The sequence below is a fragment of the Corvus brachyrhynchos genome, unplaced genomic scaffold, assembly GCF_000691975.1.
Source record: "Corvus brachyrhynchos isolate BGI_N302 unplaced genomic scaffold, ASM69197v1 scaffold142, whole genome shotgun sequence".
Taxonomy (NCBI): Eukaryota; Metazoa; Chordata; class Aves; order Passeriformes; family Corvidae; genus Corvus; species Corvus brachyrhynchos.
In genome coordinates this window covers 7,010,649-7,037,113 of record NW_008237226.1, presented here as the reverse complement: position 1 = coordinate 7,037,113, position 26,465 = coordinate 7,010,649, and positions in this window count along the sequence as shown.

The window sequence follows — 26,465 nt, the reverse complement described above, 5'->3', positions numbered from 1 at the left end:
TGCTGAAATAGGTGTAGATAATGGAAATACTTTACAAGTTATAGAGTTCTATATTCTTTCAGTATGCCTTCTTCTTAGTCTTTAACTTTGAATAGAATAATTTTATTGAAACCTGAGGTAAATGTTTTACAAAATTCACATATAATGACACTTCGTATTATTCAGCTAGACCAAAGTGTGTTTTAACTTCCAACACACATCAGAACTCTAAATAAATATTGTTTCAATCCAAAGGAATTATTTTGATCGTTTCAACCTAATAATTTAGATGTATCAGATAATAAAAATGCAGCTACTTGTTCGCTGAAGTGCTGCAATACAATATTCTTAACACAGTCCATTGGTTATGCTATTGGTTTTCTTATTTGTTTTCACAGCTAAGTCAGTCAGGTATAGTTCTAGCAAAATATAAACTTTACATGAGGAAATAATAAGACTCTTAGGTATTTATAATTATTTGAGACGCTACCCCATTTTTGTATTCCTATTTTTTAGTTCACATTAGTAATTTTGGTAGAAAAATCTGTACAGAAAAAATTATGAAGTGCTTCTGTATTCTTGTAGCAACAAAGATTTTGCATTTAAAATTTTCGGAGTTTAGCATGATAGTTCAGAATGACTATTTATTGATATGTCTGGTCTGCAAATACAAGAGAAACTTGCAAAAAAATATTCTGCAGAAAAACATATATATGGTCACTATAGAAAATCAGGCAATGTCTTCTGTGGATTGGGCCTTTATAAGAGCAAGTCTTTGAGGAATTATTTATAGTGAAATAACAAATATGAGAAATGATCCCTGAATTGCCCATATGAAAGTTTGCATTTCTTCTAATATTCATAGATACTTAATTCTAATTTTGGTCTGAACTAGAAGGCAATATTCTTTGATATAAATTTTAACTTAATGAACACTAAAATTTCCTTTTTCGAGTGAATAAAAGTTTTTGGCAGAGGTAAAATTTTATGGACTAAATAACAAGCAAATAAGCCATTTTCCAGTCTTCAAGGTAAGTAGATGAAGGAGACAATTACCTGGCATTTAATTACATCATCCTAATCTGATAAATGAAGGGAAATATCAATGAATTACTATTTTAATTATGGCTCTGATATTATTACTTTTTATTATCCCCATCCTTATTGAGACAGTTTTCAAGGTCTTTGACAGGAGCAACATTAATTATGTTTTTCCAAGGTACATAACAAACCATATACAATATTAATATGTAAGAAGAGACTAAGAAACTTTCCTGTTGTCTCACAGTTATGGACAAGATTTCCTTCATGGACAATCTGAATTTATATTAACATTAAAACTGAACAAACACTACAATAAATAAACCAAATTTCAAGCAATTATCATAGTTATTCTATTAAATTATCCAAACACCTTATTACTTCTTTCATGATGTCACTTCCTCTTTATTTAAAAGGTTATTTCATGATCTTCTCTTCACTTTAAGAATTGAATTTATAATGCTGCCTACAACGTATTGATAATAGCTAAACAGTCAGGTATTTTGTGGACTACTAGCTCTTCAGTATTCCCCTGTATTGATTTTTGTGCCTTATCTCATCTCATAGGTTATTTTAGAAAGCAGTAGAAAGCAGTAAGAGTCTTTTTTTTTTTTTTTCCCCTGTACTGGTGAGTATCTGGCATGCTACTGCTTCCCACCCATAGTATCCTAAAATACTATGCAATAAAAACCACAATAACAGGACAAAATATGAATTCACAGGTTAAGGCTATCAAATAGCAGTGCTAAGCTGAGTATGAACCAGAAAAAGTTAAAATGATAAAAATTTGTCTAGTCGAGGTTTGTAAATCAATTTTTTTTCCTAGAATCCTTCCCAATCAGTGTGCTTTAATGCTATCTCATCCTCTTGGCTGTAGGCTGAATTAGACATAAATGGAAGACTGAATATTCACACATTCAGTTTCTGTAAATAATTTGAATAGCCAAGGAAGAAAGCAGTAAAGTTTTCATTTAATTTATGAGTGAACTTTTATTTTAAAAATAGGAGATATAAAACTAAATGTTGCGGATGAGTGAGGTTCACCAACAAATGTAACCAATCTGATTTGACCAACAAAGAGAACAGTGGAAGCCAAATTCATGCAGTTTCAGAGCTGAAAACCAACCAACATCCCACAAGTTCATTTGCACTGCTGATTACATCTTAATTTTAAGAATGGAATGGGAAATTGTTAATGAATTTTCCTTAATGGATAAGAAATATACAGACTGCCTTGACCATCTACTAAAGGGATGGGCATAAGAGCAGCGATGTGGAATCTCAGAATCCTATTTCTTGTTAGCTGCAGGTCTGAAGACCCTGTAGTCTAGAGTCTATATTTTAGAATCTAGTTGCCTCACTGCAGCCTTTGGGCTAGCAGGGGAGCCACTTTGGTACAATGCAAATATGAAGAAAGTACCTATCAGCCTATGAGATCCAGACTATGTCACAGCTTGTAGACTTTCAATTTTACAAAACCATAAGTGTGCCAGATACAGGAAAGTGAAAGGAGAAATTTTTACTCAATTCTGATAATGAAATGTCTCTGAACTATCATATTTAACGTAATGTTAATTAAGCAACACACATTGAGGCACTGTCGGGAGGTTAATGAATGCCTGGGAGTGGCGTATAGATGAAAATTATATTTTGGGTTATAAACCCTAGTCAATAATTAAACCCCAGGAAGTGCCCTAGTCTGAGATTAATATTAATCTTTGAGAAATTAACTGAGAATTGAAGAAAAGTCTTAACCATGTGTGATGTTCTTAACAGAAACAATTGCAGTTCTTCCACCCACAGGCTTTTTGTAAGCCTTAAAACCCTGATATCTCATGTAACCATCCAGTGTAACTTACATGTACATGTGTTATACACACACAAACACACCCACACACAAAAGTAATATATAGTACCTGTCCCAGACACAAAGTCTCTCAGGTGTAAAGAGACAATATTTCACCTCCAGGTTAAATATCAGAACACTCATTCCGCACACAATTGAAGGCCTTTCTCTATTGTATGCTATTGTATTGATCTTAACTGCTAATAGCTCAGGGGTGAGGTTCTACAGGGTAACCTCTTGCTTTTGTTTTATTCTTCCAGACTCAATTTTTATCAATTTGTGCATGACCTTTTTTTGGAGTTTGCTCAGATAAATAACAGAGCATCAAGCTTTGTAGCTCTTATTCACACTAGGTAACAACAGATTTCCACAAAGCCTAATTAGGAATCTCTAAACAATAATCCTATTAAAAGAGGAAAGAATTAGCCCATGGGAGCCAAAATATGAAAAAAATTCCCTCCATTGTTTATATTGTGCCTCGATAAATTAACATGAAGGCAGATTTTTTGTGAATACTGAAAAGCATAATTAAAAAATATATATACTGTGTTAAGAGATTTTTCTCTGGACATTGTTTTCCATGAAATTTATGGTCATAAACAGGATTGAAAAATGGCAATTTACAGCAAAGAGAGGAGGCATAAGGAAAACCTATACAAATTCAAATCTAACAAAAAGACTCGGAAATTGCTTTTCGGGGATTTACCAAAGGGATTTTCAAAAGTCTTTATCAGAGAGATTGAAAGAAAAGTAAGGAAAGAAAATTCTGTAGCATTTTAGGTTCTAATGAATATTCTTTTTTTTTCAGTAAATCTCTCTCCAGCTCAGGCACCTGTATAATCAAGACACCGTTAAGTCTCTTTGAAGTCCTCTAATTCAGGTTTCATGCATCACATTTGTTTAAAATGTTTAATAACTTATTCACTAATTGCTTGTTTAAACCTATGCTGGCTGCCAAGCATTCTGTTATAACTGATAAAATATAGATCACTCTGAATATTTATGCGTGATTTTTGTGCAAGTGACATTTGTGATTAACGCAAACTTAATTTGGTAGTGGAATCAAATAAAAAATGTCTCTGTGTATTCTACTGGAATGATTAACAAAGGCCATTAATCAAGAAGTCCCTTTTGTTCTTAATTTTATGCCACATGAATGAGTAAAGATACAAAGGAACTGAGTATTTCATCAAGCTCTGGCTTTCTTTATGTGAAATATTCAATTCTCTCACAAGAATCTTCCGTATCTTTAATGTTTTTAATCACTGCTCTTTTGTGTGTGGGCCTCTTTGTGAAGTGAGACCTGCATATCGTTCAGGCAAAGACATTTCTGCAGTATAGCACAGTCATGAATTGGATTCCAAATGGCTTTTTCAAATCAGAGATATAGAGCCACATCTGAATGCTGAACAAGGCCCAAGTTGGTTCAGACCACTTCTTTTTTTAAGTCTGCAAAGGTCACAAATTAAATGAAGAAAGAATTTTGTTTGGGGGTTGTTGGGGGATTTTCTTTTTCCTCCTTAATTTGTTCCCTACATACTCCATGTTGCGCGTCAAAATATTGATGTACTACAGTGAAGGATGATCCAATGACATACAGAGATAAAACAGTTTGAGTATTCTCCTAATAATACCAAGCAATATCGCAAGAATTAAAAAAAAAAAGATAAATAACTTCTTTTTAAAGTGTATCAAAATGCATTATATCTGAGATAAGTGAAATTTAAAAAGGCTTTTAATTGTGGGCCACTAACAAAAGACAGATACTGAATGGATGGGTAATGACTTCTTGCTCATTACTGATTTGAGTGAGGTTGAGTAAAAAAAATTATGTGTGATTGGAGGTGTATCAATATAGCAAAACACACCACCATGACTAACAAATATACAAGTTTAAATATGCCCAACAAAGAGTACTAAAAGAGAAACCACTTTTTCTCCAAGATGACAGTAGCCCACTCCAAAAGTTGTACATTGTTGTCTTAAACAAGGCTCATCAGAGCACATAAAAGCAACAGAAATATTTTCACAACCTTTTGTATAAGCACAAATCCCAGGACCTATCCTCCCAGGTAATTTTTTGTGGAAACCACTGATTTAACAGTTTTGCTCACATGATTTCAGAGTTCACAAAAGCAAATGGCTCAGATTTAAATAAGCAGTTACAAAGTGAACTGCAAAGCTAGAAATCTGTACATTTACTTGCTTACAAATAAACATTTGTCAAAAATTGAGTGGGTTTTATGTTTGCAAGTTGATACAGTCACAATTAGAAAATAACAAAACATCTGCAGTTGTCAGAAAGGGCAAATACAAGGAAAACAAAACAATTTAAATTCACATTTGAAGAGTGCATTGAAAGTTTTTATAGATACATAAGTATACCACTACAACTAGTTGCTATTTTTTAAACAATGTCTACCAGTTAAGACTGTAATTATTATTTTTCATGTCACTCAGAGTGAAAGGGGTTTATCTTTGCCTTATAAACTTCAAAAAGTTACAAAAATTACTGAAGACTACACAGAAGATCAGCCATCAACTTTTTTTTACTACCTATGGTGCTCGATTCAAGATACACAATATGGTAAAATTCTGTAAACTAAGTAGTGTAAAACTGTCTGTAGATTATTTTACAAAGCCAAAAGTTTACCTGACACACATGTAACCCAGATAACTTGAGTAACTCACTGCCACTGTTCAAAATTCAGTGAAGAACAGAGCAAAGAACAATTTTCCTCTTTGGCTAGTTTAAGCAAAAATACATATTCTTTCCCTGATATCATAAAAGATAAAATAAAAACCAACTCCCCTAAAATATGTCTTGCATTCTTTAAATTAGGCAACTGTGCACACATTAAATTACGTTCAGATAAGTAGTTATGTACTGGTTGAGAATACCGAAGCATTAACCTTTAATGTTTCTTGATGTGGTTTTATAGATGTGGTTCATGTAGCAGTTTCAGAAATCCTCTGATTCAGATCCTCTTGTTTCTGCAGAGTCAGTCAAGAAGTCAATGCAGGTTTTGCACCTTAGAAATACAAAAAGAAATTGCTCATATTTGCTAATCAGTTGACTCTTTAATAAACTTATCTATGTCCTGTCACCTATCTTTTATGAGGCCTTTTTGTTTTAAGAATTGCTTTATTTGTTTGTTTGTTTTTTCTTTTTGTCTGCTTATATTTCTAGCATTTTTTTGAAGGACTAATGGAGAACTTGATTGTTAACTATTGTTCTTTGCATCTGAGGTACTAGAGGCTTGCAGTAAAATCTCGTAGCTCTTACTAAGACTGATGTCCATTTTTTGCTAAAAGCTTCATCTCCCTAGTAGTTTAAGAAAGAAAAAAAGGAGCACGAAACATATTCTTCTTCACAGCAGTAGTGTCTGATTCTCAGTTGTGGCTTCTCTGCTTGTTTCCCAAGGCAATAGGCACCCAAAGTATTTTCCACTAAAAGAAACATACTGCCCATTACTTAAATGATAGTGCTTTTACCCACTTTGAACATGAGAACCTTGTAGAAGATTTCCTGTAGAGAAAAATAGAGTTTTGGAACTGATGTCAATTCTTGTCTGAGTTCAGTTTTAACCACCTACAAAAAGCAAATGTCAAATGACCAGGATAAGAAAATTGCAGAGATTCTTAACCAAGGTCATTTTCTTAGTGGGTGCAAAATAAGTAAGCCACCTTGAACAGGAGTGTATTGTGCATTAGAGCTGCATAAACTTAACATCCAGAAGCTCTACTAAGTTTTGTGTTCTTGTTGAAAATAATTTATGTGATACAAGCTTCTTGACTTGGCATTATCAGCTGATAATTACAAGCAACACAGAAAAACCCCATACAAAAAACTGACATTCTGCTGAGAATGAGGATAAATATCCATGACTGAACTAAAATAAATGACCATAAATATATGTCAGTTCTGCCTGAAAAAGTCACTGAATATTTCTAGTTATTCCTCCATAAAGTACTTTTACAGATTAGTTTTCTCCAGGTGAAAGTCATTTCCAGCTATGACCATGAATGCTTCTACTGTGGATGTTTAAATACTAGAGTGCAAGTTTAAATCAGCAGGACATGCAGGTAGAAATACCACACTCAGGTTCCATAGGAAAAAAAAGTGCAGATGAGCTGAGGAATGAAGTATAACCCTAAGACTGGAAGTGAGCTGCAAACCCAGATGTCCATTCAAATCAGTAGGTAATCATATGGGGCCTCTGTTCAAGGTTCTCTTCTGCTTTTTGTTATAAGCTTTACAGAGGTAGAGTGGAGACGTACTTTTCTCTGTGTCTCCTCAGCAAGCGCACCACAGAGCAGCTGCTCAGCTCTGTAATGCTGCTATTCACTACAGTTTTACAGTACAGGAGCTTTGACATTTCACTTTGATGCAGTAAATATATAACAACCACAAGTGAGTAAAATCAGTTGTATTGCTTTCTTGGTAACAGTCCCAGATGATTGCCTGAGCACTTACACTGTTGAAGCACTTACTGGGTTCAGTTTTCTAAGCTTTATGTTTTCCGTGCAGGATCTGTCCTTTTTATTCTGTGTATGTGTGGTCTCAAAATTAATCAGACTTTATGCTAGAATAAAGTCCCCAGATAGTGCTGTACTGCTAAAAAAAGGTTGGTATTTCAAAAATAATAAAAGCTGTTAATAACAAAAATCCCTCTTAATGAGATAACATTGAATGCTCCAGAATGCATATGCTGTCGAGTTTCTTCTTACTAAACTTGTCCTTTGAGCTTTCACATGCAATATTCCCCACACTGTAACAGTCTAGTCTCAGTTCCTTTAAGAATTTTAAGCTGATATGAAGCAACAGTGTGAGGATTTCCTTCTCTAAGTCCCCTTTTTTCTTCATTAATACAAACACTTCCCTTGTGGATAGTGTCACTTTGTAAGAATTCATCACCTATTGATTGGGCAGTGTAGAGTGTATGGATGGACTGGTAAACCCTCAGAGAGGCCTCTTCATTTCAGTGAGCTTCTGACATACTATGCTAAAGGATTTCTTAACAGAATATTGACAAGCTCTGGCAGATTCTCCATTTTATGGACTAAATATTGTATTTTGTGTTTGTTTTGTCTGATTTTTTGTGATTTTATTGTCAGTCATTGTTCTTGAGTTTCTTTATTTATCATGCGAGTATCCACATAGCATCAACATGAATCAGATTACAATCAGATTAAAATCAAATTAAAATTAGACAACATCATATCATCAACAGAGTGTCTGTAAACATCTATATTTATCTATTATGTGTGTGCCTAAATATGCATATATTTGTGATACATGTGCACATACATGTGCATTTAGAGCTCTCTGGTTGGCATGCACTACCAGTGGGTCAGCCCCAAGACTTCCAGGATTGTGTGTTCATATGCTTAGAGAGAGAAAGGTGCTTCTTTCATCCTGCTATTCTCTAAATAAGATGTCTTGCTCTTGAGCTTGCATTTGAGCCATGGATCATATCTCGTTATTATGGAAATAATGAAAAAAGCACCTCATGAGGATGTGGGGAGATGTCAGGACTACAGAGGCTGACATCCTCACAATGCAAAAGAGAAAGGGAAGAAGGAAGAATTACCAAAAATCATAGAAATATACATATGTCTATGTTGTTGCCAGTATGTCTGGACTGGGGAGATGACATAAACTTAAGCCACAAAAGACATATTTGGGGGCTGTCTCAGTAAAGGTAAAGAAATGTGAAGGAAACAAAGAACAAGAAAAAAAAGAGGAAGGGAGAAAAGATGTAACACAGCCAAGGAGGCTGCCTGTGTAACTTTGGTTAAAGATTGTGCTATGCTATCAAGAAGATAATTCTCCTAATCATAAAAACAAGCTGGTTTAATAAATACATACAATCAAAAGAAGGAGTAATTCCCTCTGGCACTATAAAAATAATAAAAGTGGTGATGTTATTTTGAAAAATACATGTAAGAATGGCTGAAAATACATTTAAAGTTGTCCTGAAGGAGAAAATATAATAAGGTGGAAATCTTTTGGCATTGAATAGGTTTTTGTCCTACCTAATATGTAAACTATTATACAAGCTATGTTTACAAGACAAATCATTTTTCTTTTGGCAGTAATTTGTCTCTTAACAATATCAATATTTTATTACCTATAAGCCATTACATTATTAATTTCAGTGGCCTGCAGTAAGCAGCACAGGTAGTTGGGTACCCAGCAGTAAGTTTTTATTGCTACTCAAATATTCCAGTGATTTAAAGTTGTATTTTAAAAAGAACAATTCTTTTTTACGCATTTTTATAAATGCGCTAACAAAACAAAGCAAAAGATTGTCATAATTTTTAGAGGTATTTATTATAAGTGCATATAAAATAGAATGTCTGTCCATTTATTGTAAATGATAGTTATTTTCATTTAATCAGTAAAAATAATGTCATATAAATTACATCAGATGTAATGCTGAGGCCTCTTAAAGTGCATATCATTCTCTCTCTCTCCTGTATGAACCTGTTTGAATACCTGCTGTCATCAGTGACAAACTTGTCATTCACTGTAATATAGAACACCATGAAGACATTCTCTCAAGGACTGCTCAGGTGTTTCTGTACTTGTATACACAATAGTTTTCTAGAGGATAAGAGAGTCTTCATTAAAAATCATATAATTTATGTTTACAGTTTCCATGGCAGTTGCTGTCAGAGCTACAAAAACATAAATAATCTTTAACCATTTTGTGAAATTTGTTTTAATTCCTCTGTTTTTGAGATGAGGTCCCTGCATTTCTTCTATAACAATATATCTGGAGTTCCAGCATACTTCCTTGTTTGTGATTTTGCAAAATGATATAGATATGAAAGATTCCACTGGCCAAAAGAAATTATTCCCAGGATTACTAAATTTTGAGGTTTTTGTGGGGAGAGGCGTTCTGAGTTCTTGGTTCTGTCTTGGGTTAGATGGGTATTTAATGACTCAGGGTGGATATTTTTGCTTAGAAGAGATTGAAGACTATATTGACAGTCTTCAGTTGACTGTATTGAGATCATCATTCAGGCAATTAACCAGGTCTCCACATCATCTACACATTTGCTGTCATGTTGAGTCTCAACTGATGCGAGTCATCTCTCTCCCCAGGTCAGGAAACCCAGGCAAAGGACTCAAAGGTTCACACTGATTTCTACTCCAAAGGATTGCAGAGATTCAGTCACCTGGAGTCACTCAGTCTGAGATGTTCAGCTTGATCATAGGCGCAGTTCTCAGGCTGTAACTGTATTTACCCACTTGGAAACAGTGAGGCTTAGAGCAAATAATGTGAGTAGCTTTGTCTAGTTTCTCTTTCTTTTGTCTTCTGTAAGGAAAAATGCTATTTATTATTGCTAATCCTCACTGGCATCTTATCCTTGCAGGCAATGGAGAGTTGCGAGTTAGGATTGTAAAGGATCATTTCTATTCACATTGAAGTTTACTGTCTTGAGACTGTAGTAAATGTGTGAGTTCAAACAGCTGTAGATGAATCAACATCTCATGGAAAGCTTATGGAGGACAATGAATATGAAGATTATCAAAACATTAAAAAAATATTTATTTCTTATATATACATAAAATGTGCTCTGTATCTATATCACACACTTGTCAAGGTTACTTCTGCTCACTTGATGAATTGCACTGATTATGTAGCTATTATTCATACATTTTTGCCTTTTTATGCTTAATGACATTCTCTTTTTGACCCGAACTATATAAAAAAAGAAAATAAAATGCATGCAATCAGAATGGAGAATTTTACTGTTAAAATGCAACTATTTTATTAGAAATCCTGCATACTTGCCATCATTTGGTTTCTTTCCAGCAGAATACTTTTCTGATCAGAAAATGAAATTGCAAACATTTCATTAATTTTATAAAAAAGGAGAGGTCTGAGTGGCATTGTTCCTTTCCTGAGTACATAGTTCCTTTGTATTTTTCCCCTGTTCAATTGTGCAGCCATAATTACAGATTCTTTGTGGCATGTTCATGTCAATCATTATTAATCTCTAATTTCTAATCACAGTCATAAGTAGGCTTAAACTTCATTGCAAATCTTTTGAGAATTCGGTGGGTTTTGAGAGAGAAATGGCATGTTTCTCTTCTTTGTAATGTTTTCTGGAGATCCTTGTCAGTAATTTTTCCAAAGGGAAAGAAGTTATCAGAAAGAGGGGCAAGGAGAAGAAAAAAAAAAGAAAAGGGAAGGACCAAGATTCTTTCTAGGCAAGAAGTTATGTTCCAGGGGTTTTAACACTTCACAATTATGGCTAGATTTATTGGTGGGTGTGACGGTTCCTGGTTGCACTGCTTCAGTGAAAAGGAAGATAAATAAGGCAACAACACCTAGGAGACATGTAGGCAAGATTGGATGAGAATTAAGAAACTTGTCTGAGATTCAGAAAACTATGAAGAAATCTGGCAGAGCTGAACTGTGAAAGTTGGAGCAACAAGAAACAAATTGCTTGGAAATTAAATTAAAGAATGGTATATTTTTAGGTTGTTGCTTTATTTGAAATCAATCAGCGGCAGTGAGGCTAGCAAAAAGGCACCACCAGCATTTAGCTTTAAAAAATGAGTGCCAATCATACATTCCTTAATGCAGTATGTTTTTCAGTATTGTGGGTTGCAGCCTTTTATGGCAGTAGTTCAGTAGCTATTCCTTATATATATAAATATACTATAGTCATAACTTAAGTTTTCCAATACTGCAATTTTTCTATCATCTTTTGTATTCACTGTGGCAGTCCTACTTCCCTGTATGTCAAATCTGACTTTCAGAACTGGAGTACTGCAAGGTGAAGTAAGTCAGCCTCAACTTCACTCAATGTGGTCATGATAAAATACCTGATTTTCTTATTAAAATATAAGGGCCCAATTCCAAGTAATTTTCAGTTCCAATGATTTCTGTAGCTTTTACATGGGTTCTAATAAAATATTTCACAAATGACCTTTAAAACAAAGGCAAACAGCACAAAATAATATGAACCAAGAGAGTATATGGTAGTGGGGCCTGGAGAAGTCTAAAATTAGGTGGATCGCATGGAACAATTAGAGTACACAGTGTAATGTTCCTTACTGATTTAAACACCAAAAAGATACCTTGTATTCCTCTCACTGCTCAATAGCAGTTAAATATATATATATATATGTATATATTTAATTTGGATTAATTGGGAAAGATTATAGAACAAAAATAAAACCTCAACTGTCTCATAAACATTCAAACATTCTCAATACAGTAAAACTATTGTTCCCTCAATTAAAAAAAAATGTGGTAGGACTGCAAAAGGTGAAAGGAAAGTCAACAAAGGTAATTAAGTGATGAGATTGATTTAATCTCTCTCCATGAGTGGAGAGGTTAACTGACCTATCATCTTTAGTTTGAACAACAGACAGCTGAGTGGAATATGAAACAGGTTGCAATATAGGAAGGAGCATGAAGAAGATTAAGGGGAACAATTCAAGAAATAAAGGGCATCAGGTGGAGTTAGTAGATTTAAAGTGTACCTAATCAAGCACTTAAGCTATGGAACTCATTGTGTTGAAGCTGAAGAGATAAATTGTGCACAATGTTTCCCCGCTTTTTTTCTCATATCTCTTTGTAGTTGGCCACAGGCAGGTATAGGGCAGTAGGTTAGCCTTTGTTCTGAATAAATATGGTTGTATCTATGCTCTTATAAAATACTTCTACAGTTATAAAATTGTAAAAAGATTATAAAATCTTTTTTACAAAAGAATTTAAAAATGAGTAAACATTTTTCAGACAAAAGACTGGAAAGACAATATTACTCTCTCCTGCCGAAAGAAAAAAAAGAAAAGAATAGAAGAATCCAGGAAAGACAACCAGCTGATGCACAAGTGGAAGAATGCAGGAAAAATAATTTAGCAGGCTGTCCAAAAATTTTCACAAACCACCCACCTAAGAGGAAAGCAGAAATCAAGAAAATCAGTGGAAGAGTGAGTAAGTTACCAAAATGTGATTAAAAAGCATACCAAGCAAATCTGTAGGGCTTGGCCAAATAGCATACAATTACTACCTTAACTAGCAATTAGATGGAATAGATTGAGCTTTCACAGATTTTGCCCAAACACATCAAATGTAAATTAGGTTATAGTATTTATCCAATAGGCAATCCTTTTGTTTAATGATCTAAATGGAACACAGTTTTGGATTTTTTAAGTTATCTTATTTTGTAGTGTAGTGAAGAGTGAGCATAAGGATAATCCTTTCTTGAGATGAAGACATGCAAAACATTGCCATGATATGCTGTAACTTGAAGTGTTCTAGAATCTTATGATGACAAATTGTACTGGAATTTCCACTATTATATTGTAATGGGAAATAAATCAAAATAACTTGACAGAGCACAAATATAACTTTATGACACTTTCATGTCCTTTTATGCGTTCTTGATAGGGGAAGTTAACATGTGAGCCATTTTGGGGACAGTTAAATGTGATCTTCAAAATACTTCTATTTTTTTTTAAAGATCTTTCTAAGTCCAGATTACATTCTGGTTAAACAGGGAGCAGCTTCCTTTTCACAGCTCCAAATCCTTTTTCACTTAGCACTTGGCCCAAATGCTCACATTCTGTCAGACTTAGGATGACACCTTCAATAGTCTTCTGTATCCACCCTTATATTGTAGATTTCATTCTTCAAGTTTCTTGTATTGCCTGTCTTGTTACACACGACTTCAATTGCAGTACAGTTTTTTGGAGCTATCACTTCCAGATTTTTCTCCTGCTTTTAGCATCCCCTGCCTTAGAGAAATTCTGAGCCAGTAAAAACACACAGCTGTTACAAGTTTTCTTTCCACAGATAAATGTTAGCAGAAAGTACACGTTTTAACTTTCTAGCACTTCCCCCATTTACCTGCAACAAAATGAAAAAGTTCAGGCTCATGCTTCCAAACAATTGGGGAAAAAAGGATGTAGATTCTTGATTTACAATATGTTTGCACTTCCCAATCTGCTTTTTATAGAACCAAGTCAGTGTACAAAGTGATGTTATTCTTGGAACTGAATTTATCTTATAAAGTAGTAACTGGATAAATTCCATGAGAAATAAAGGTCTTACTTTACTCTGAAAAAGGATGATTCCTCCCGAAAAAAATGCCCATGAGAAAAATAAATCAGCTAATAAATATTATCCAGAGGAATCAATTAAAGAGTTGATATTTACTTTAAGATCTGAAAAATAAAATTATCTGAAAAAATGCTCATGAAAGCAGGTTGAATATTACCCTTTTTTCCCTTACTTACCTATGTCTCTACACTGTTCCATTTGAGGAAAGAATTACATTTTCACATGTGATCATAGTATGTCTATCATGAGAAATCTATGATCTTAATCTGGGCATCTGGGCAAAAAGTTAAGATTAAAATAACAATCAATAAAGTATTCTGTAGAAATCCTTTGGAAAAATGTGTGCAGTACAGCCAAAGCAAGAATAATACTAAAACAAATAATTATAATCATCTTTTATTTATATTATTCCAAGTGTTGCAAAAAGATAATTGTGCTTTTATTAAGACAAAAAATAGATATGTTTATAATGAAACAGGATTTAATTTATGAATCTTGCAATATTAACAAGTAAAAAATGAGTTAGTTCCAGATAGCCAGTTTATGCCATGTCTGTTTTTAGTGATTAGACTTAATACCAGACAGCATCCTTGATCCTGGTCAAAAGACACACAGTAAAGTGAAAAGTCCTTCCAACCAACCATGAGAGCGTTGTGCTAACCTTGTCTTAGTTGGAAGTCTCTTCTTGCATATCTTAAGTGGATCACATTGTCCCATGTCTTTATTTTATAAGGATCAGATCTTTCTGTTCACTGTAGAGAGGAGGGTAGCAAGGCTGAAATACAGAAGTGGTTTGTAAAGTGCTTTCAAAAGTACTGTCAAAACTTGACATGAAGTGCTTTTAAAGTGAAAACAGCAAGCAAATGAGTTACTAATCTCAAATGCCTGTGTGTATAAGCTGACAGCTTCTGTCTGCCCCTTGCCTTTGAATCCAAACTGCTTGCCTGATGTAGATGGCAAGAACCTCTCCAATCATGCTCTTTGGCTGTTCCTCCTGAAGCTGTCAGGCCCATCTCATTTCAGTGACTTTCTTCTGTTCCCTTTACTCTGTGCATGTGTCAGCTTGCTATGGGGAATCAGAGCAAAAGCAGCTGTGGAGCAGAACATGCCAGCTGCATCAAGAATAAGAGAGAGAAGGTCAGGAAAGAAACTCTGGAGGATCTTACAGTCCAGATCACATCACGGGGACTGAGGGACCAGACCAAATGTTGTGAAGACCAGCCAGCCCCGTGGTGGCTCTGAGGACATTCTTTTGGGCTGCATTCAAATTTTGCAAACAGAGTTTACATGTTTTCTTTCCAATAACTTTATTAGTAACGTACCTAAATCTGAGCTGTCTTACATCATTCATGACACACATTGATTTTGCAGGGGAAAAGACATGAGCAAAATAAGTTTAATTGGGACCTGTCTTAGACTCACTGTGTTGAAGACCATAACATCTAAGGTCTTTCAACATGAAACAGACTCCTAATTTGGAAAAAATTCTTCCAACAGCTATTTTATCAAGGGGTATTCAATACAATTCTTTCAAAAGAAAAAAAAATAGGCTTACTAATATGTAATTTATTCCAAACAAAATTACTGGTCTCCATATTGCTATAGTTCTGATCTGCATCCCTTAAACAAGTGTTTGTCCAGTGGGACAAGTGAAGAGAAACCTGTACTCTGAGATAGATACATTAGAATTCTAAATCTACATGCACACAATAGAAAAATCACCTTTTGAGGCATAACTGCTATGAAAGCTGTAACATATGCCCTCCAAATTTGATATCGATTCATTGTGTTCTATGCAAATGTGGATGCAGGATTTTTTTTTGTTCTTATGAATGAGGTAACTGATCTCTACCACAAATCAAAATTGGCTTTATTTGCTCTGACTGCAAACACAATAAACAAAAATGTTGTCAGTCCAGGGGAGATTAACTTTCTCACACAGAATATCTGACATCTTTGCTGGAATTAATCCCATTTGTTCTTATAGTTTTTATTTGCTTCTGCTATCATTTCATATTTTAGGAAACCTTCCATTTCAACACTGAGAAGTTCTCCAGGTCAGTTTTATAGTTATATGGAATGACATTTTCTCTTTTGTACTGTAGCTCTGCACTTTGCAAGTTACATTTACATATAAAAGCATTCTGAAAAGATTTAATCCAGTATTAATGTACATTTGTTTTGCAGTTCAGTACTTTGTAAATAACTGTTCTTATGTATGCAAATCCATTATATATATATTAATATATACATATATATATACTAAATACTTCCCCATATTAAATAGTTCCCCATATTTTCTTAAATGAGCCACTGGATGAGGCTTAAAACGAGTGTCCTGGAAATGCAGCAAAGGTGCAAAGACACATTATGAAGGGAATAATTCAGAAAACTCATTCTTGCTTAAATTGGCATTTTAAATGTCATTTCAGCCATCTTATATATAATTTGAAAAACCTCCTCCTTGAATTCTCTATTTTTGTCAATTATGACCTGTATGGCAGGGTGGGAGACTGCACCAGTGTCAGGCTGTTCTAATTTCCTCTAAGACACATTCTTCACCCCACAGGGAGCACAAGTTATCATAAATACCAATGTGCATATGAATTCAGTACTGCAAGAATATTTGTCCCATTGATTTCCTTCCATGTGTGAGTGTGAGCAAGAGAGGCGGGGGTGGTGGGGCAGTACTTCAGCTCTTCACACACTACAGAACATTCCCGGTTCCAGAATTAAATTACAGAGAGTGATCCATAATATTCATTCAGTCACTACAATGGCTCCCTTAGTGCTCTTGTTACTAATGGCATAGGCTCATTTGTGAAGATTTTCATGCAGTTTGCTTGAAAGGGACTCAGCAATCCCCCACTTCTGAACAAATTACAGACCAACAATGTGCTCACCAAAGGGGTTTCTTGGCATGGAACAAGTTATTTAGCTCTATTTGGCTAGCAAAGAGTACACCAAGAGAGGAGAGGAGAGTAGGAAAAGGGGAAAGGCAGTAATCTGTGAACAGCAGGGAGGGATGAAGTAAGCAATAACATAAATGAGCTATTTACACTTTTTAACTATTAAAATAAAGCCTCTGCAATTAACAGAAAGCTTTCTTCTGGAATAAACCTGTTTATGTGAAGTGTATGTGGCTTTAAAATACTTTTGGAGGAAAGAGATTTTTAAAATCAAGGTCTTCATTCTGTCCATGAAGTCTGTGGATTGTAAATCACGGTGTGTTCTCTCCCCAGGCAATTGACAGCAGATTAGAGAGGATGCATTGGGTGTTCCTTTATGATTGCCTCACCGAAATGCAATAAAGCTCCTGCAGTATGTTGAATCACAAAAAGAAAATATATGTTTTCACATCTTAGCTGCGATCTTGATTCTTCCTTCCTGGCCAGATTCATTCTCCCATGATCACTTCTTTACCTCAGGCTCTCTACAGGGAAAGTCATTAGGGCCTGCACTGTCCAACTTCAGTAAGGGTCTTGAGATATCTCTCTTTTTTCTTCTGTACACTGTCTCAGGAACATTTGATTTCATGCAGTTTCCCTGTTTTATCCCGTGATATCAAAGGTTTTGGACAGAGGACTGAAACTATTTTCTTCCACCTGTTGACTGCAGGTTTTGATGAGAAGGCTGTCTTCTTTTTGACAGGTCATGATGGGGACAAGTAAGAGCAATAGAAAACTTTGGTCAATTCACCAGAAAAAGAGGTCAGCTGACAGAGAGATTTCAATTTGCTGTTAAGATTCCCTCTTGGCTCCTAAACAAAAATTATATTCACATTAGGATAATGGATTTAATAACCAGTCTTTTATGCTTGTGTTTTAATCTTTTTTTTTTTTTTCAGCTGTTAACAGAAAGAAAGATTAAAAGTTTATTTATTCATCAGGCTCAACAGTCACAGACACTTAAAATCCTTTATTTGTCTTCTCACATTATATCCAATGAGAGCTCAGCATGCCACAGAGGTGAACAGTCTATGTGGGAACAGTTAATTCTTGTGTTACTGACATATCAGAAGCTCAGTCAGAGTTCATTTAAATTTTTTTTATCTACCAGACTGCTGCAGATGGTGAATATAAAGAGCTGAGAGGTTATGTCAGTATTGAAGTGTAGACTCTATCTATAGGTACATGCTTAGTCCTTGTACACTGACAGACATGACTGCAGTTATTTTCTGAAAATTCAGGTAGTCATTCCTTCTTTTGTTTACATACAGAATTGAAACACATTTAAGATCTTTTACCTGTATATCTAGATATTGGACCTTGACCCAATAAAGCACTTACGCATCTGTTTAACCAGGAGGGCAGTCCCATTAGTGCTTTGAGTGCCTGTACATATATTTGCCAGTATAAGGCACAACACAAATAAATGTAGGCCACCTCTGAAATCAAGCCCTTTATGTTAAAATAGATTTTATTAAAGCAATTATCAGTGAAATCTGACTCACAGAACCACTCAAGGGAGCTACGAAAACGTTGACTGCCAACATATGTTCTCTGTTAATGAAGACAGAGCAGTAGTGTACTCAGCTTTTTGGAGATAGTTTTGGACAGTGCATTAAAACAGTAGGTTGCCTGTTAAGGACGGCTTCTTTTAAAATTGATTGGGAAAATTTATACCAATTATTTTCATTAATTATGCTATGAATTTCACTGCTATTTAACATTTCAATAACTTCTTAGTAAGATTTTTGGGTATAGAGAGAAATAGCAAATCCCACAAACTACTGTCAGCTTAGAGTATGCGGCTGAAGTATAGAAGGGTCAAGTTCAAGAAATGTCTCTGCCTAATCAGCAAGGCAGCTCTTCACAGAGGAGAGCAGGGACCTTTGACATCCACATTCCAGATTTAACTCCCACAGATAATCTGTATCATTCAGATCTGTCATCTCCTCTTTTCAAGCTGAAAACAGATGTTTAAATGAATTCAATTTTAATGCAGGACAAAAAATACATTTAAACCTTTTAAAGTTGCTGTAAAATTGAAGCGGCATCCTCCAGGCAATACTAAACTATTGCAAAATTTTCATTCAGTAATGCAATAAACATAATTGTGCCTTATGAAGGACAAATGCATATTTAGGTAATGTGTATGTGGTCCTTTGTAGGCAGAGGCAAATGACCTCTGCCTGCACTTTGTGCTGGCCAGAAGCCAGGAGGATGTGATTAGCATAGTGTTGAGCCAGAACCTACACTAATAAAGCTCCCTGATTGTAGGGGCTGTTACTTGGGCAAAGTTCCATACTAATGATACTTGCATAGCTTCTGGTTACATCTGTGTTACTGTGTTAGGTCAGAGTATGCATGTTCTTCTGAAATGAATGTCCTGATACCTCTGCTCACTGTATTTTTGTGAGCATGAACTGGTTTTGGATGAAAAGAAATGGGAAGGTCTGATCTCAAGGTGCACTGTAAGCAGTGCAACTGCTAAGGAGCATTCAGTTTACAAGGTCAGACTAGAAGTAGTCTGAAGTAGAATCCCCAACAGTTTGTACAGCATGGACATGGAGTCCTCGACATGAAGTGTTTTGCTCTGTGTGTTTATTTTTAACATCTTTGTTAACAGAGTGGAATGGCTCAGTCCTCGTAGTCCAGTATTCTTAGTCTGTTGTGTTCCATCGAAAGGGAAGAAAATCAATGTAAATCATCATTGCATTGTAATTATGAACTAATTATGAAATAGAAGGTTTAGAAACATGGATTTATCTTTAAGACTTATGGAAACATCCATCAACATGATATTTTAGGTATCTAGTAAAATATTTAAGGGTTGGTCTTCACTACCTGAGTGTATTTATAAATAGTGACTGGATACAAGTTGCTTGTTAGGGAAGAATCTATTTCACAATCTTAAAGAATAACATGTTTCATCTGGTTCAGGTTCTGACTTCAAGCAGACTAACATGGACTAGGTCACTGAGCCTTGGCCAGTCAAGTTTTGAATACAAGCAAGACTGGAGCTCTCTATGTCAGCTCTTCTTAATTGATATTTTTAATTTGATAAATACTATCAGTTTTTTCTTATTTTACTGCAAATTTTGAAATTCCTGTGAAAAGAAAAGATTTCTATAATGAAGGCCAAGCTTTATATCTTTTATTGTTTAGGATTTTTTACCATCTTGTTGTTCCAACATTTAGATAGAGCAATGTTAATGAAATGATTTCCAGAGATGCTAGAGCTGCTAAGCATTGTACAGAAAACTCAAAAGTTTGTTAAAAAACATTGTGAAATTTGGAAATTTAAAAATCTGAAAATCTAGAAATGCCAAGATTAAGGCTGTTCTACATCTTTGATTCACTCTTTATCTTTAAATATTTACCTAAAACCTCCTGCATCACAAATAGACATCTTGTAAGCCTTGTGCAGTTCATGAACCTTGTGCCACCCAGCACTGGATCTTTATGAACTTAATTATTGTTATGACAGTCGTAACTCATAATTCAGCTAATGCTGAACAAACACTATCGATTTTACCTTCAGAAAACTTCTTTGCCTGTTGGATACATATGCAAGAAGGAAATAAAAATGGTTTACAAATGAGAAAAACGAGGCTACTTGGAATATTTTTGGGAATTTGGGCTATTTTTGTTTTGTTCTACTTTTCTTCACTTTTCTTTGCTCTATTATACAATTTGTGCTTTTCACTCTATGTTCATGTAATGAATTCACACCCTGCCCTGCTATGCCCACCTGTCCAGGGTCTTGTACTTGGTACCTCACAACTAGAAGTAAGCTTTCTCTCCTCCAGATTGCCTACACTGCAGAGTAAAGATGCTCAGGAAAGGTGGCAGAAAAGCAAAAGAATGAGGGCAAGTAAACACTGAATATTGTGTATTTGGATATGATGCCCAGTGTCTTTACCTGGCACTGCAGTGGCTCCTACTTGGACAATTACAGATGGAATAGTGGCTCTTGAGGCACAAGATAGAGTGAGTCCATTTGCTCTATAAAGGATTGCTGTTTTTTACTCATCCTGTTTTTGTATTGGCTTTTATTTTATGGTGGCATTTTTTTTCTGTGATGGGCTTGAATATACTTAGGCAAATTTAAATGAGAAAAATTAAGCTGGAAGATTTTGGTCTTTTTTTATTAAAAAAAAAATCAAACAACAGCCAGTTTAAAAAAAGAAGCTATCAGTCCAACAGCTGTACAGCCACAGGAACCCAGGAGAAAGGAAAATTAAAAATAGATAGATTTTTAAAGAGCATCTCTGCATAGGAAAAAAAACCCACAAGCATGATAAAATTTCCATTATATCAAGTACAAAATTACATGAAAGTTCTTTCCTCTAGTGAGCTGATACAATCATTAGTTAAGAACTGTTTTAAAACAGTTTAAAACACACCAAAATATGAAAGATCTCATGGAAATAAAAGCATTTCCTCTTGCAGAATAGAACAAATAGACAAGTTTAATTTTCATACCTTTATTAAACAGGTAGAGCAATTTTTGAAAAGGCATTTTACTGAACACATTAGGTTGCTTTTAGGATGATATAAAGCGTAGTTTGAATTTATCTCCAGCTTTATACCCATTTTTAAGTACCCTAATAACATACCAGAGATTGTTAAATATTGTGAATGGTAGTTACCTCAAGAATGACATGATTAGTCTTTCTTTTGTATGAAGGAGTTCTTTTTACTTAAATCAAGAAGTAATTGTCCATCAGATATCAGTAGAAATTAATTAACATTGATTGAACACCCCCTCCCCCCCCCACTGATTAATAAAATAATCTTTATAGCTGTGTTGCATAGCTGGGAAATATTAACTATCAGTAAACCTGAAGTAGAGATCTTGATTCCGTGTTTGAGGCAATTTCATTGAAATTATTTAAACAACCATTTTAAAAGTGTGCAAAAATGCCAACTTGATGGAATGTCTTCCTTAATAAGTCGAGTACATAATTATGTCATGTTGTACATTTGTAAAGAACAAAACTGAAATATTAACTTCCTTTTCCCTAACTCCAACATAGCCTCATCAAGTTGTCACCATCTGCTCAAAATCTGAGATTTTTGGAATCATCTTAACTAAGATAAGATTTGGGATTCTGCTACCAGACTGATAAATTAGAAAGAGAACTGTTTTATTGAAGGGAATATATAGCAATTCAGAACCACAGAACTTCCTGCCATTAATGTGTATGCATTGCCTGCCTCAACAACCAAGTGACAAGGCAGAACAATTGCTTTACCCCAGCTGTCTTATGGGTCTTTTTCTTTCTGTCCAATTAGAAGCTGTTCTCTACATGGAATTCTAAATATTCCGTGAAATCTTTTGTTACTAATAGAATGTACTCTCAGCTCTCTGTCTGGCTAAGGGTTCTGATTTGTTACAATATGATTAACAGTGTTGCTCCTAGAAAGCCAGTAAGACTTTTCTCCTTGGGCATCTTCTTATTATGAATCTTTAGTTGAAGATCATTCTTATGACACAGGTACATTTGATTGCAAACCCAGAGACATTCCAGACCCTCTGGAATAATTTCTGCTGAGGAGAGTTATGCCACAGCCAAAGAGCAATTGATACAGCACCAGAAGGTAAAGCAGATGCAATGGAAGAAAAATGAACAGGTGTCTGGCACTAAGAGAAGCTGGAGCTGGTTTTCCTCTCTGTCTGGTGTCTAGAAGAGATAATGGTAACAACACAGCCTTGCCAAGAATTTGTTGTTTACACAATGTTTGTACACCCACCTGTTCCATCTGAAAATGAGCTTGTGAAACTTGTGAACTCACCTGACTGAAAAAGACAGAAAAAAAGATTGATGTGGTTTTGCATTGTGCCTGTTGAACTCGCAGAAGACATTGAAAATTAATAATATCCATGTAAAAGGAATATCAATGCCTTTACAGTTTAAATGAGATTTTTAAATTTTTACCTCTCTCTCTTGCATTCTTTAGTTTGGATGTGGATGTGAATATATGTATCTGATACACCTATTACAAAGACTACCTTTATTTTCACACTTCCCTTTTTCTGTGAAGAAAGTGTTAAAATCAGCAATGACAGAACCAAGAAACATGCATTTGATGTATTTCATGTTATGAGACATGAAGTAGAGAGACTCATTTATGTTACGGTGAGATATGTCCGGACAACTGCTTAAGTGTCTGCATAAAATCAGCTGCAAAAAGTAGACACTAGAGTAAAGACTAGGTGGAAAGTTAATCAACACTTTGTCTGTAGGTTAACTGAGTGAGAGCTGTTTTCTTTATTTCAAGAAAATTTGGATGGTTCAAAAATTGTAACTACCCAGGAATGTGACCATAAAACTGGGGGAGAAGGGAGTAAGAAGAGACTTCCATAGCTCAAACCCAGAGCAGATGAGCAGTTCATAAGTATCCCCTCAAAAGCTGGATATGTGCACAGATCCTTGGATCTTGAGCAGGTAGCCTGTCCTGCCACAGTTCCAGTCCTTTATAGATGTCATCTTTTTCACGTAACCAGTTGTCATCAAAATCTCCCTGCTCTGTTGATTAGGATGTGAACTGCATCTCCCCTTGCTGTATTACTCAAATTTTCCTGTCATTAAGCTTAGTCTAAATTTAAATTCACTAGCAGTGGCTATGGATTTATAATAGCTTAAATGAGGCTATAATTTGGTCTATTAACTCTGTACAGCTGACTACCAAGATATTTTTCTTTTCTGAGTAAAAAATTCATGCTACTCTTCTGAATGAAATTTCAGCATCTGCCAACTATTTTTTAAAGTACATACTAAAGTGTGTTTAACACATTGCATTCTGTATTTAACACATCACATGCTGTATTTTGTTAAACACTGTTTCAGAAGTAGCAAGTCAGACTTGTGCCTCCAGACAGGAAGTACAGAGAAATTACAATGTCTATTATTTCATATTTCTCCTCATCAGAAAAATATACAAAACAATGCCAATATCCTGAGTTACTGGAGTGGAGCTGAAACTATTCAATGAACTACTTTTAAGAGGGAAATAACACAGTAGAACAAATTTATTATTGAAAAAGTCAATATGGAAAGGTAGTACCCAAAATGACCAAAGGCAAGAATTTACTTTAAAATACATATAGTATAGTAATATATATTCCTTTAGCATTTTAACAACCTGAATTTAAAGAAAAAAAAAAACCTGAACCAGTGCACAATACTAGAAAATGGAACACATAAATTTTTTGTTAAATTATTTTTCCACTATTTTTCTAGGCATTTTTGGAGGGAGGCAATGGGAAAGGCATAACCTGTTGATAAAGCTCAGCAGATCATTTTGTTCTATTTCTTTCTATTTCTTTTCTTCTGGAAGAGTCTGGAGATTCAATCTATTTTTATCCTTTAAAAAATAAAAAGTAGCCACAGAAGAGGAGGCATTTTCACATTTCACATCATCACCAAGAAATACAGAGCCCTGACAACCAAGATGAATGAACAACAAACCAAAAAGCAGTGGAGAAGGGTCAAATCCATTTGACTTATAGGCCATTGTAGAGAACAGTGGGTCACCCAATCTTTTCTTTTGTTTCTGAAGCTACCAAGTAGAAAGTATATAGGAGAAATACTTCCCTGACTTCAAAGTAAAGAAAGAGGAAGGTAACTTAGAAACTAAGGGCTGGCTATGCCAGGCACTTGCATCTATTATTAACACTTGTTAGTAGCTAACCTTGACGCATTTGCTTAATATAGGTTCAGGATAAGCAACAGATAGAACTTATTTTTTGATGTCAAATCATTTCTGGATTTACAATCAAGTACTGATTTCCTTAGTTCCACCAAAATTTATGTGGCTGAAACTCTCATTGCAGGAAGTAGGACTGGGCATAGGGGTCCTAGGATCTGGTCTTTTGTGTTCTTAGCTGCCTTAAAGGGGAGAATATTCATGTTCAAGACTTGCTCTTTTTCTATCCTACCTCATTTATGTCTCCTTTGTCTCTTTCTCATCTCAAAATATATAATAACAGTGCAAAAAATTTCATTTTCACATTGTTAACACATTTAGGAAAAATACTCTTCTCTCTTCTCTCTTCTCTTCTCTTCTCTTCTCTTCTCTTCTCTTCTCTTCTCTTCTCTTCTCTTCTCTTCTCTTCTCTTCTCTTCTCTTCTCTTCTCTTCTCTTTTCCCAAATGAGAATTTTTATTTTCCTGACTGTGCAGAAAGTTGACAGTTGTCATATAACGGGAAACAGGAAGCTGTAGTCAAATGATAATACCAATTTGCTGCATCCGCTAGCCAGGAATATGATCATGAAGTCTTGGTCTCAGAATAGGAAAGATCAGAGGAGGAAAGAGCTGCTGTCAGACAAGTGGGATAAATTAGTATGGAAGATTAGTCAGTGATTAATATGTTTCGAGGGTTGTTTTTATACTGCTACAATTATAGATATATACTTATCTCCCCTTCCTGGCTTGCCTCTATTTATGGACAGTAAAAAGATGAAAGGGAATAGAGAGAGAAAATGGAATTTTTCAGAATGCTGATTGTGCAATCAAGCTAAATACATGGAGAAGATTCAAACATCAGGAAAAAAAAAGGGAGGAAAGGAGAAAGTGAGCAGTGTACAAAAGTCAGATTCTTTATCAGAAATTAGCCTCCACCATATTGCTTAGGGATTATTATAACTCCAGCTATTCCTCTCTCTGAAGCAAAAAATACAATACAGCAGTAAAAAAGTTTTCTCCTGACTAAGTATCGTGCTAGGTTCTGACATTACTAATGTATGGTATCTTCATTGTTTACATCATCAGGACCACCTCTGTCATTGCTTTAATAAGACATGAAGGAGTCTCATTTTTTCTCCCAAAACCTTCTTCATGTGCCCATGCAGTGGTCCAGTTCATGCAAATAACCTGGCTGCAAACTGTTGGGTTTTCATCTTGATTTGTCTTCAGCTTCCTTGATCTGGATCATTAGAGAACAACACAAACATTGTTATGACACATGTGAAAAGGTAGAACTGAGCCATTGAGAGAAAAACTGTTCAGAGGAGTTACAACATGATTGCAAAATGACTGCCATAATGAGAAATACATGATGTTAGTTTGGGTTAGAAAAATATAAACGTTATGGACAAAACTGTACCATTTTTTCTTGTGAATGTGTTGACATGCATACTGCATCCAGAACAGATTATTTTGTTCCAGAAAGACAGCAAAATAAATAAATCATTTTCATATATTAAAAAATACTTATAATCAACTGTGCTTCTTTTTACCTCTCCCTGTACTTTGCCTTTAGCAGAGTGAATGCAGTAATAATTCTATATTGGACATTGCTGTGAAGGTGACCCTATCTCCATTTCACTGAAATTCATCCTTCAGTAAAATGAATAGAAAAAGCTGTGAATATTTCCTAACATTATAGAACAGCTAAACAGAGAATTACCCTTACCTCAATCAAAGAGTCATAAAACAATTTTGGTTGGGAGGGTTATATGAGAGTCATTAAGTCCACTGACCTGCTAAAAGAAGGACCAGGTAGCTGACTTTTCTCAGTGCTGTGTTTAGAACATATGTCCAAGGATGCAGAT